At 35.6% G+C, this 13,659-nt stretch overlaps 1 protein-coding gene across 1 annotated transcript in view; it reads right to left on the bottom strand.

Moving 5' to 3' along the window:
* The window catches only part of LOC150094186 (transmembrane protein 181), a 324,122-nt gene that overhangs the window by 214,885 nt on the left and 95,578 nt on the right, over positions 1-13,659 (bottom strand). The gene's annotated exons all lie outside the window — the stretch shown is intronic.

The raw sequence follows: 13,659 nt of genomic DNA, 5'->3' as shown, positions 1-13,659 counted from the left end.
ATCCAGAAGATATTTTTGAGAATAGGACTGGTGGAGGGAGGACTAGAGTCCATACATTGAAGCTGGGCAAGAATGTGGTTAGCAGGGGTGTTAGAGCTAGGTTTTTTACTTTTAGAGTGGTGAATGAGTGGAATAAGCTGCCAGAGTCTGTTGTGGGTGCTGTGACCGTGAATGAGTTCAAGGCGAGGTATGATAGATACTGTGTGAATGTCAAATAGTTGTTCTTGACATGATGTTAGGGCCTCCCTCGATGAGTCTGTCGACTCCTTGGAGTTGCCCAAAATAATAATAATAATAATAATTTCAGTGGAGAGGGTCGGCACACAGATCTGCGTCTCTTCGAACCTAGCAGCACCCAACGTCGGGTGCCACCCCCGCACAACAACTGCCCACGGACTCGCCGTGGGTGGACCGATATCTGTGTAGCTCAGTGGATGTGGCGTTTGCACACCACGGCGCTTGGTCACACGAAGGAAGACTTAGTTTCGAGTCTAGTCGGCGACTAGAGGAAATTTTTCTAAGCCTTTCTTCGACCGATTCCCGAGTTAGTCGATCTCTGGCACGGGCAAGCGGGTTTTTCCTCACGGAAACTCGGGTTTTTCGTCCTGTAAACTCAAGAAAATCGACCGTAGAACCTACATTATTTTTTTCAGACATTAAATATATTGTGTTAGGGTTAGGGACCACGAGATGGCGGCACATTTGAGCCGTCTCTCTTCATTGTGTACCACTTAATTAGTGATAGCCTTGGGCCATCTATCTCTGATTGGTACCAGTGGAGATTGAACTGCCCACTCAGTCTCCAATAAAGTTAGATAGGGCTAAATGGCGTCGCCTACTCCCCGTATATGGGAATAAAAAGGCGTTAGCTGATTTTTTTTTTGATTGATAATAATAATTTTTAAGTATTTCCATATTAAAGGAAAGCTTTCTTTCTTGAGGCATTCATTACAAAAAGTTCTTATGAATTTGGGGAACTCAAGAAACATTCTTAGGAGTATGTCACTAGTTATCCTGTCCTCACTAGGGGATTTTTTTATTGATTTTAATATTGATTTGATTTCATTAGGCATAATATTGTCATTGTTAGGTGTACCTAAGGCAGACTGTTGTAATTTTCTGTCTCTATGTTTTGTTAATTTCTTCTGTTTTTATAAGTTAGCAGAAAGCTAACTGTATGTGTATATACTGTATATATACAGCTCCAAGGATTCCATGCAGTTGAAACAGAACAGTTTTCCATGATTCCATTTTTGCATTTGTAATTTTGGATTGATAACTGAGTTTTGGCTCTGTAATAATTCTCTTATCTAGTTTGCTTTAAATCTTGCTTGTTGTAGATTCTCTGATATAGTCATTCAAGTACATTAACATGTTTTTTAAGACTATTACTTCATCACTCCACCAAGGTAATGATTTTCTTCCATAAATCTTTAACTTAGGTATTTGGAGTGTTTAATTGCAGGATTTTTTCAAACATGATGAAAACTCACAGGTGAGGAAGTCTATGTTGTCCTGTTCTGATGCCCCATATAGCTAAGTGCTTGTCTACAACTGCTGCTTTCATTGCTTATAAAAATGTTTCAAGGTTGGTTTTCTTATTGATGTACTTAATGTTACTGCAGTAGTTTGACCTATGTATTCCATTTAAAATTTTTCTTGCCGATGAAGTTTAATATGCAATGATCAAAACAACTTTCTTCTTCCTTGCATCACCATTCAGAAATCCAGGATAAAATGTGTAGGAAATTGGAGGCAAAAAAAATCTTCTAGATTTTTTACCTCTATCATTTGTGATCTCATTGACCTCTAAAACAGAATGAGCATTGCTATCCAGTGTGAGGAATAAGCCATTATTTCTTTTCTTTAGTGTTACACGGTGATCAGCATTCATTTAAGTAAAATTATGGAGACTACAACCATGTTAGGAATAATTACCATATATTATCGCGTATAATGCGAAAAATTTATGGTAAAAAATACTACTTAAAGTTAGGGGGTTCGCATTATATGCGGATCCTAAAAAATATAACATCCTATTAGACTTGCACACAGAATATATACTACCTAATGCCTATGCAACCAAATCTACTTGACCCACCCACATTCGGCGACAGAGTGTGCATCGTATCTGCACATAAAGCTACTTACATTACTGGCTTTATGCGCAGATACGATGCGCGCTCAGTCGCCAAATGATAGAGCACAGTTAGGTATATCAGTTTAACCACAGTTCATTTTAAATATTATTCGTTAAACAAACAAACCAAGCCTGAAAATGAGCCAACAGAAACGTAAACGTTCATCTTTTGAAGCAGGATTTAAATTGCGTGTTGTGCAGTTTGCAGAAGAACATAATAACAGTGTTGCTATGAGAGAATTTGGTGTAGCAGAGAGTAATATTAGACTTTGGCATAAGCAAAAAGACAGTCTTGAAAAAATCCCCAAAACGAAACGTGCCCATCGTGGAGATGTAGCATCCTTTCCAGAACTCGAAGAAGAGCTAAATGAATGGATTTTGACGCAACGACAAGATAGCATTATAGTAACAAGAAATGCAATTCGTTTTCGAGCTGTACAACTCAAGAATGGTAAATTCAAGGACACATCAGGTATTTCATCTTTTCTTGATTCGCCTGGGTGGTGCAACAGATTTATGGAACGCAAAGCATTAACATTACGACATCGAACAAAAATCGCGTAGAAGTAACCAAAGCAGCTTGAAGAAAAAGTGCAGTCCTTCCATAAATTTATCATAAAATTACAGAAGTGTCACGGATATGAACTTTCTCAAATTGGCAATATGGATGAGACCCATGTACTTTGATATGCCTGGGAATCGAACAGTAAACTCAGTTGGTGAAAAGGGTGGCTTTATAAAAACAACAGGACATGGAAGAAAGCATTTTACCATTGTTCTAGCATGCATGGCAGACGGAACCAAACTAAAGCAGACAGTGATATTTAAAAGGAAGAAAATTCCAAAGCATATGAAATTTCCACCGGGTGTAATTGTTCACGCCAATCAGAAAGGTTAGATGGATGAAGAAGGTGTACAATTGTGGCTGGATCAAGTATGGAACATACATCCAGGTAGCTTGTTACGTCAACAAAGCATGCTAGTCTGGGATATGTTCCGGGCGCATTTAACCAAGGCAAGCAGAGAGAAAGCACGTGAGCTATGTACAGACCTAGCAGTCATACCGGGTGGTCTAACTTCCGTTTTGCAGCCGCTTGATGTCAGCTTGAATAAGCCGTTTTAAAGATCACTTACGTGAAAAATGGAGAGAATGGATGTCATCTGGTTTGGTGAAGATGACAAAGGGTGGGAATTTTCAGAAGCCTGAGATCACCCTAGTCACCAGCTGGGGTAAAGAAGCATGGGATTCGATACCATCTGAAATGATTCAATGCTCATTTCTTAAATGTGGAATAAGTAATTCAATGGATGGATCCGAAGATCACGTCATATACGAAAGCGAGGATGACGCACAACAAAATGGAGAGCATGAAGATGATGACGACAACTGCTACACTGATGGTGCAATCCCTACAGATGAATTTATAAACGAAATGTTTGATGACTCAAAAGAAGAAGAATTTATACGATTTTGACATTTTGTTTTAAAATAAATATTTCTTTCATTAATTCGTATTGTATTTTGACATTTTGTTTTAAAATAAATATTTCTTTCGTTAATTCGTATTGTATTGTTATTTATAATGTTATAGAACAAGATTAACAGATCACATTATACGTGGACATAGCATTTTAGGGCTAGTTTTCAAACAAAATTTCTAGTTCGCATTATATGCGATAATATACGGTACTTTAATTTCCCAACGTTTCGACCTTCATATTAAGGTCATCAAGTGGAGTATATATACATATACACACACACACACAAAGACAAGCTATATTACATCTCAAACAGTATGCCAAAGTAACGATCCACTGTTATTCTACTAGCCTGATCTCTAGTGAAAAAAAAAGCATCAAAGCTACATTCTATTTATAACATCATCAGGCAACAAATTCATATAGATAGTTTTAATACAGCAAGAGTGGTGGCCTAATCCATAATTTAACATGAGTGAAGTAAGTTATATTAGAATTAAGATTCTAGATTACTTACAGTCATAATTATAATTAACTCTTTGACCAAAAGGTTATGTGCGTAGAATATGTGCCATCCACATTCTTGAGATTTTTAGATCCCCATTTATAATTAGACTGTTAATATTATTATATGTTTTTTTTTTTTTTAACTAGAGATCAGGCATAGAATAATGGTTGATCAAGTCATTGTCACACTGTTTGAGATGTAATATACCTTGTCTTTGCATATATATGTATATACTCCAGATGACCTTAGTATAAAGGTTAAAATGTCAGGAAATTAAAGTAATCATTCCTAAAACAGTTCTAGTTTCTGTAATTTTACTGAAATGAAAGCCATTATTTCTCGTAAAATGTATGATACTGCCCAGTTTTTCTAGATCGTATTTTATGTCACTATGGTATTTACATATGTGGAATCAACACTTGCAACAAAGTTTTGATTCCGCATATGTAATTTCGGCAAGTACAAAGTACTCATTGCTGTACTGAGAAATTAAGATTGCGCTGGCTCAGGTTTGATGATGAGTAGTACAGCTCTCCTTCTTCTCGTTCTTTAGAGAATATATTATACTTACTTGGAAAGCCATAGATTTTTTTAATGTTATAAGGTTCTTGATCCAATGTTTCTCCTGTTTACGAGTTCTAATCCAATGTTTCTCCTGTTTACGAGTTCTGTTAGGTTATTTACTGCCTTAACAAATCACTGAAGATTTATTTGAAAGCATGTGAGGAAAGCAATGCCATGTTTACAAATTTTCTTATTGCTTTCCATAGTTAATATTTTGTATTTTGAGCTGTCTGTAGCAGTTAAATGTTGGGTGGTCTTTGCTTAGTGCCATATGTTGTAGTGGACCTCATTATTGTTAGAAGAAACACACGTATAAACCACAGTGAAAATTATTTAATTGTAAATATTTCATCCTAAGTATCTTAGGACATCATCAGTACAGTATTTAAACAAAAATTAGGAATAACATACAGTTAGGGCACATGATTACAATAGAATCTCATGAAAACGTGCATAATGTGCTAAAGTAGTACAAAAAAAAAAAAAAAAAAAAAATCTCATGAAAACGTTATGCACGTTTTCATGAGATTCTATTGTAATCATGTGCCCTAACTGTATGTTATTCCTAATTTTTGTTTAAATACTGTACTGATGATGTCCTAAGATACTTAGGATGAAATATTTACAATTAAATAATTTTCACTGTGGTTTATACGTGTGTTTCTTCTAATTATGAACGCACCACAGGTTTCGTTATTTAAAAAAGACCTCATTATTGGTTTTAGCATGTTTATGATTATAGCAGTTTACACATTTCATCTCGGATTCATTTCATAGGCATTCACTGAGCTTGTGTTCTTTTGAGCAAAATGGACAATTGGTTTTAACCTGGCAGTTCTATATGTGATAGTGGAACTTATTAAAGTTAAAACATCTAAGAACACTTAAGTAGTTGGCAAAATGACAAATTCTCCACAGTATTTTGATACCGGTTTTCAAGAATTTTATCCTCAAAGTTGGATCAACTTCAATAATTAGGTTCCTGCCATTCATTTTTTTTTTCATTTGTCATCATAAATTTTTGTGTAATCTTTGAATTTTGAGCAAAGAGCTCTTCGTTCTGTAAGCATATTGAGTATATCACAATGTTTGTATCGATTTCACTGGGAATATCATAAATAATTAAGTCTTGGAAAATATTTCTTACTGGGATTTGCTGCTAACGTGTCTTTGTAGATTTTATTACAGAAAATATCTAAGGAATGCAAAGTAAGTTATGTCTGTCTTTTCTTTGGATACAATTAAAACTTCATTATTAATAATTTTCATTTTTGTGATTCCAATTTTGATTTTTGGATAATCTAAGTTTCTTTGCCGTTGAGTTATCAATTTCACTATTAATTTATAGCAAGGATTGTTTACAGATTTGTCTTTGTTTTTAATGACCAGTGAGTATAGCAGAGTAAATGGAACTAAATTAGCCTGCACCTATTAGATTGTGGTTCTTTTGTTTCATTTTTCATTTTGTCGAATACTCTCATTAATCTGCTCAATATAGTTAGTATATGCTTTTTTTAAAAAAAATCATTTCTTAACCCAATAAAAACAGTCAATAAAATTGCAGCTTAGGTCACGTGTATCTGAGAGATACATTTGTTACTAATATGTGCTAAAATGCGATAAAACAAAAAAAAAACACTCCAAATATAATACATGATGGTTTATTTATTTTCAGTTACAATCTAGAAATTATTGAACAAAGAAATATAAAGAATAAAAATTTAGCTGATTGTTGTGATGTAAACCAGCTAGATATAAGAGGCCTAAAAATGCTTTCAATTCTGTTTTGTCTATTCGTTTAGCATCTCTTTCTCTTGAATACTGGCTCGAAATAGAATCAATGTATTTATTTGTATATAATAAGATTAGATCTAAAATATCATCTGTGAGAAAGCAATTCCAAGTTTCAAGTTCTCTCTTGGTATTTTTTGCATTTGGCTGAACTAGCGGAAGTTGACACAAAATATTCTGCGGCTGTCTTCTAATTTGTCTTCTTATTGGATTTTTCCTCCATTTTGATTCTTTATCCTTTGCAAGAAAATACTCTTCATTCATGTCTAATTCATCTTCACTTTCTTCACTAGAAATATCTTCTTCGGTATCCGAATCTTCTGAATGAACTTTCACATAATCATCATCGTCTAAATCACTTCTCATTCGATTCCATCATTCTCATCATCAGACTCGAGTAACGTTCGCTGAATCTCTTCAACATCTGATGTATTATCCAATCGACACATTTTTCCAGCCATTTTCAATGGTAAATAATAAAAAAAACAACAACTAAACCAATACTATACTGACATCGGAGTTCGCGGTATCTCTCAGATATAATTTACTATCAAATATCACACACCTTTACATAACACGTGTTAAACCAAAACTGACCACATAAACTGTGTGGAATATCACTCCTAATATATACATGCACAGCTAGTCATGACCTCCAAGCTATACACTGGATATGTGTAAGAATATTTATATTAAACAATTTATTGCATCTGTCAGATCAGCCGCGACAAGAGTTAAATTACTGCTTACTTTGGCAATGTCATGCAGCAAACTGAAGTCTTTCTTGAACTCGATTTCATTACGTGCCACACCTTGGTGTTTTCTTTTAATCCAAGCTGCAATACTATACTATTCAACTTGAGCTGCTAAGTTACTCTAACATACAAAGTTTAGAAAAATGTACTTAAAGTTTTGCTACTTGTTCCCAGAAGTGAACACTTTCACTGACTTGACTTTCACAAATCAGTTGTATGTGACCTTTGTCCCTTCCAGAAGCAGCAGTAAGAAGGAGAAGTGCTGGTCAATTCTATAGCAGCTAATCTTATGGTGAAAGGGACGTTGTTGTTAAAAGGTAACTGAACAATAGATACAGTCTCACTGGTTGTAAGGCCAAAAGAATAGAATAAGAAATCACTGATAATCTCTTAGAATTATGATGATGAGGAGCAAATTATTCACTGTCAGAAAGAACACTATACAAGATATCAATCAGTATTAGATTCATTCAATATCCAGTTCTCCTGTTTGATATACAAAATCAAACTATAAAGAGGAGCAATCTGAGCACTCGAACTGGCACACATGCATGCAGCCATGTCCCATAAAAATCCCAGTACACATCAAAAGAAAATGTCATGCTGCAAATAAGTCATGTCATCCAAAAGTTGGGAACTCCTCGGGCTATAGAAAGCGAAAGTTACAATCTTCAATAACAGATATTATTACAGTTGTGAAATCCATAATTCCATCCTCAATATTGAGGATAAAATTGTGGATTTCACAACTACAATACATCTGTTATTGAAGAATGTAACGGGAAACAGTAATCTGCAGAAGATTCCTAAAGTAGTTTAGAAATCTACATTCAGAAATTCCAAGAATAGTTCCTAAACTATTTCTGGAATTTTCAAGGACAAAGAAATCAATAAAGATATCTTATTTTTGAAAATGCCTCGGGGAGGTTTCACCCTGACTATTTTGAAATACCTGGTCAATACTTTGCATGTTAATTACAAATCAGCATCCATATTAATTAGCACATTAATCAGATACATCCTAGGATTCTCTTTACCTTTGGAGTCACCTATCATAGAGATTCAATATCTTTGGAAACAGCTCTAGTCATTAACCTCTCCCAGTCAAGTCATCCCCATCTTCCCATGGTAATGACCTATTTCCCCAAACAAAGGACTTGTGTACATGAGGCTTTGTCAGGGCAAATATTGCTGCCTTAAATGCATATCTTCCCTAGTTGTGAGGAAATGCCAACTAGACCTCTAGGTGGTAGATGTCTTTCATCACCAAGTGAAACACCACCACCACCACCACCTTGCTTTTTGGAAGTGTGAGGTGGCTTTTGCTATGTTTCCACTCCTGCTTGTATGACCAAAGCAAATATACTTCCACAAACTTCCTGCTGCATGCCTCCTCTGACCTTTCACCAAAAGGACAGAAAAACCCCTCATTAATTTTCATACTAATAAAGATCCTGGTCCAGATGGCATTCCTTCAGTTGCACTCAACACTTGTGCTCCAGAACTAAAACCAATCCAGTATCATTTATATAAAATTTCATATTCTATTGGCATCTACTCAACAGCACGGAAGCCAGTCTACACCTAGCCTGTACCCGAAAAGGGAGACAAAAGTCAGCCATCTAACTATCATCCCACTGCTCTCATCTCAGTACATTCAAAAGTGAAGAAGGTTATCAACAACCAGCTTCTTCATTACCCAGAGACTCATCAGTTAATTAGTGATCACAATATGAATTCCAACATTCTCGTTCCACAGCCGACCTCCTAGCTAATCTCACCCACCTTTGGACTCAGGCCATAGAAAGATTTGGAGAAACTCATCATCACTCTCGATATTTCTAACACATTTGATCATGTCATATTGGATTGGATTGTCAACTTCCTCACTGGTCGTTCGTTGTGTGTCAAGGTGGATGGTTTCCTCTCGTCAGATTTTCCCATCAGTGCCAGAGTGCCTCAGGGTTCTGTGCTCTCGCCGACACTCTTCCTCCTGTACATCAACAATCTGCTCAAATCCTATTCACAGTTTCACCAATGACAGTACTCTTCATTTCTCTTCCGCATTCAATAAATCCTACAGTACTATCAGATACCTCAAGATTTTCCATATCAATCAACTTGAACACCGACTTCCTCAACATTCTGAAATGGGATGAAGACAACCTGCAAGAAAAATCCTACCTCATCTCATCTCATTTTTTATAATGTTCCAATTTCCTTTCAAGATCAACTTTCTTTTTTTGGGTTGACTATCACATCCACTTTATCCTGGCACAAACATATTACTTACATAGTCTCCTTACCTTCTAAAAAGCTTGGAGTTCTTTTCCGTTCTAAACATTACTTCTCTTCCTCTCAACTCCTAACACTTTATAAGTCTCAGATCCACCCAACTTCGGAGTACTGTTCCCACATTTGAGGTGGAGCACCCAAGACCTTAGAATTCTTGATGATATTCAGAAGAGGGCAATCTGCTTAATAGATGACCCTTCAATCACAGACTCCCTTCAGTAACTTTATCATAGTACTCTGTTTCAGTGCTGTGCCTGTTCTATAGGTACTTTCATGAGCATTGCTCCTCTGAATTGGCTGTTACCATTCCTCCACTTTTTTCTAACCATAGCAGAACTAGAGCAGTCACTAATCAACACCCATACACTGTCCAGCTTCAAACACACCAAACTAAATTCTCATCAGTTTCCTTCATTCCATCCACCTCTATTCTTTGGAACAATCTCACCCCATTCTGTTTTTCCCACTGAGTACAACCTCCCACTCTAAGAAACATAACAAGATACATTTTTCTTACTCATACATGACACTGTAGTGTTGCAAGTTTTGTGACCTTTCATGTGTGAGGTCAACATAAAAAAAAATGATAGTGGCTCAATAGCAGAAGCTATATCAGCTCATTATAGCTACTGTAATACCATCAGACAACTACATGTTACTGGAATATCCATAGTGCAAATGTATAAATCACATAAATTTACTGATATTTATTCAACCTCTTTTATCAAGCTTTTCTGAACATATGTACAAAGAAAGAAACTGCCTTCAAGAATTTTAGCAACAGTAATAGATACCCAGTGCTTCGTGACTTGGCTACTTGGTTGGTTAATTTGAATTTATAGCTGAAGTAACTAAAGCCTGTTAATTGCATGTGTGTTTTAATGGCTAGTTTGCTTGCTTTGAGGGATGAAAAACCCTGCAGCGACCTCTGTATGAGACTGGCTTTCAGTTGAAAGCCCCTCATGACCTGATTTGGAGGGCCAATACATGGTTCCCTCCTAGTGAATTCGATCGTGTCAACATTACATCTTTGATGACCTGTTTCACAATATATGCAACTGTATCAAACCAAATTAACCCTATTTTACTCCTACCTGCCGACCTATCAATTATGGTTAAAAGTAGCAAGAAAGCTACAGAGTTCAGTTTTTACACTGGATGAAGTCTTCTGTGATATCAGGTTTATAAGATGCAAGTTACTTGGTCATGACAAAAGCCATTAAGCTTAATATGAAAGAGAAGATGAGGTGGGAAAGGGAAGTCCTCTATCTTCACAATTTGATCCAATCTGAGCAAAATATAAAATCAACAAAATCAAATACTACCTATGAAAAAGTGTGAAAGAAAGAAAAGTAACTAACATTTCTGAGTCTGGTAATGACCATCTATTCTCTGTACCATAAAAGAAACTGCAGTTCTTTCTCTGTTTGATTTTCTGTATGCTTTCTTCTCTATGTATACAATTCTAGGTTCATAGGTTTTTATTTATCTTTTTTTTTTGTCTATTAATTTGTAAGGAAGTAGGAGATACTCCTTCAAATGAGGCTCAAGGTTATAGAAGAAAAAGAGAATGACAACAGGAAGATTTATCATTAGATACTAAGACCAAGGAGACCAATGATGTGTTTACCTTGAATCAATGAAGATCTCAATAAAGATCATTCGGTATTACCCATAATGCATAGCAATATACACATCTGAAAGGAAGTATGCTTTGTATTATAGGATACTGAGGCAACTGATGTGAAGTCAACAGCTTCCAGCCTCTACATAAAAGTGATCTAGTTGTGAAGATCCTTCACAACTTCATGAACATATCTTAATGTTAGAGGCTTAATGGAGTGAAACAGCACCAAAAAAGAATTTAAAATATTATTTAATTCTTCCAATATTTCATCACAATTACTGAGACATTGTCAGTGAGTACAATATGAGACTTGTACTCTCTGACGATGTCTTAGTAACCGAGTTGAAATATTGGAACACTTAAATAATATTTTCAATTCTTTCTCAAGGCTGTTTCACTTCATTAAGCCTCTAACATGAGTTTCTCCCAGCACTTAAGCCTTAATACATGGAGAATATATGTCCATTTTAACTGAAAGATTATATAATCTTTCAGTTAAAATTAAGATTTTTTTGTGTGTGTGTGCAATATAAAACTATAATAAAATTTCAAAAATGCGATAAATTATAGTCGATATTTTCAAACTAGTCTGATAATGCATACAATTTTTTTGTGTGATAATAGACAAAATGGAGCTATGGCACATCAACATCTCCAATGACTGTATTATTATGATGAATGTTTTTTTTTCCCCTGACCGCTATATATTATAAGGTGATATAAACTGGATTTAATAGGTTGGAGATTTTTGATACAGAATGTTGCCTACTAGTTTTGCCACCTGATTAGTAGCTTCATCTGGGCAAGATAACTCTATACAAGACAGCTTAAAAAACAAAAAACAAGCTTAAATTAAACTTATGACGGTATTGTTATTATCTAGGAACTTCAGGAAATCAAGAACACTCATTGAAGGAGGCTGTAAATCACCAGCACCAACTTTCACACCTTCTCTTCAACTCATTTCACACTGATGCACTCACTACTTCAACAGGCAAAACTGTTCCATTCACTCACTGCTCTGTGAGAGGAAAATCTAGCTCTCACCCCTTCTTAATAGTACACAAACTTCTATAGATGTCCCTTTGTCTCCCTATCTTTCACATAACTAAAAATTTCATCAGTTGATAACCTATAACATTCTTTCAGAATAAACCTCTATCATATCATGCCTCTTTCTCCTGTTTAACAGCATCTGCGGTCCACATATTCTCAATCTGTCCAGATATCATCTTTGTTACTCTTCTTTGCATCCTTTCCATGGCTTCTTTATCCCCTCAGAACCCAGGACATCAAATCTTCACACAAGTAGTCCAGGTGCAGTTGTATCAAGGCCATGTAAAGAGGCACAATAACTTCTTTGTCATTACATATCAATGTTTATTTCAACACTGAAATTATCCTGTAAGTGTATTTACATTTTCTGCAATGTGATCTTTGGACTTCAGTTTCCTATCCACTATAACTCCAAGATCACTAGCCTCATTAATTTCTTGTAATATAATCCTACCAATAAAATATGCCGTTGGAAATCTCATCATGACAAAATGCATAACTTTACATTTACTGTGATTGAATTGATAGTCATTATCATTTGTCCATAGTTCCAGCTTATCCAAATCATTCTTTAAGTGCTGCATATCAGTAGCATCACTGATTGACCTACCTATCTTTGCATCATCAGACAAACAACTGAACATTTTCTATCAGGTCCTACCCAACATTATTAATGTATAGACTGAAGAATGATCCAAGGACTGATCCCTGGAGCACCAAATCACCTTTAAGCTGGTAGATTCACACTCTCCATATACCACTCTCTGGTACCTATTTGTCAAATGCCTTTTCTGACACCAATTATGAAATGCCTTAGCAAAATTCAACAGTATTACAGTGAATCCATTCCCTTTATCCAACTCAGTCAATAACATTATTTATAAAACATGAGCAAATTGCTCAGAGATAGCCTTCCTTTAGTAAACCTATGCTGTTCTTTAGAAAGTTTAGATTGTCTGTCAGCCCATTTCTGTATGCGAGTTCTTACAACTTTTCCAAAATTTTCACCACCACTGTAGTTTTTTTGCACTACCCTTGTACAACAGAACTATCATACATTCATTCATTCCTGTGGTATCCTTCCTGAGCTGAGAGTCTGAGACTCAAGTTATACAAACGCGTTAACAGCCAAGCCATTTTGACTGAACATTCCTTTAACACACATGCTGCTATTCCATTTGGTCCTACTTCTGAAATGATATCCACAGGTTATGCAACAGCTCTCAAATGTCATTCTTGCATTGTTATGCACCTCTATCTCTTCATCCAGTGTAGTTGTAGCATTGTACACCATGTTACATACACTTAGTTGATAGGATCTCAGCAGTGTGAGCACTCATTTAAACAATTTCATCTGCTTCTAATCCCAATAAAAAGAAGAATTATATTCTGGATCAAATTCCTAGATAATCAGAAGTAAGAACTTCAGCAAAATATGTCATGC

The sequence above is a fragment of the Typopeltis vanoorti genome, chromosome 22, assembly GCF_054136105.1.
Source record: "Typopeltis vanoorti isolate ZY-2024b chromosome 22, IOZ_Tvanoo_1.0, whole genome shotgun sequence".
Taxonomy (NCBI): Eukaryota; Metazoa; Arthropoda; class Arachnida; order Uropygi; family Thelyphonidae; genus Typopeltis; species Typopeltis vanoorti.
Note: the sequence above shows the minus strand (reverse complement) of the source record. Positions and strands in the feature narration are given on the sequence as shown.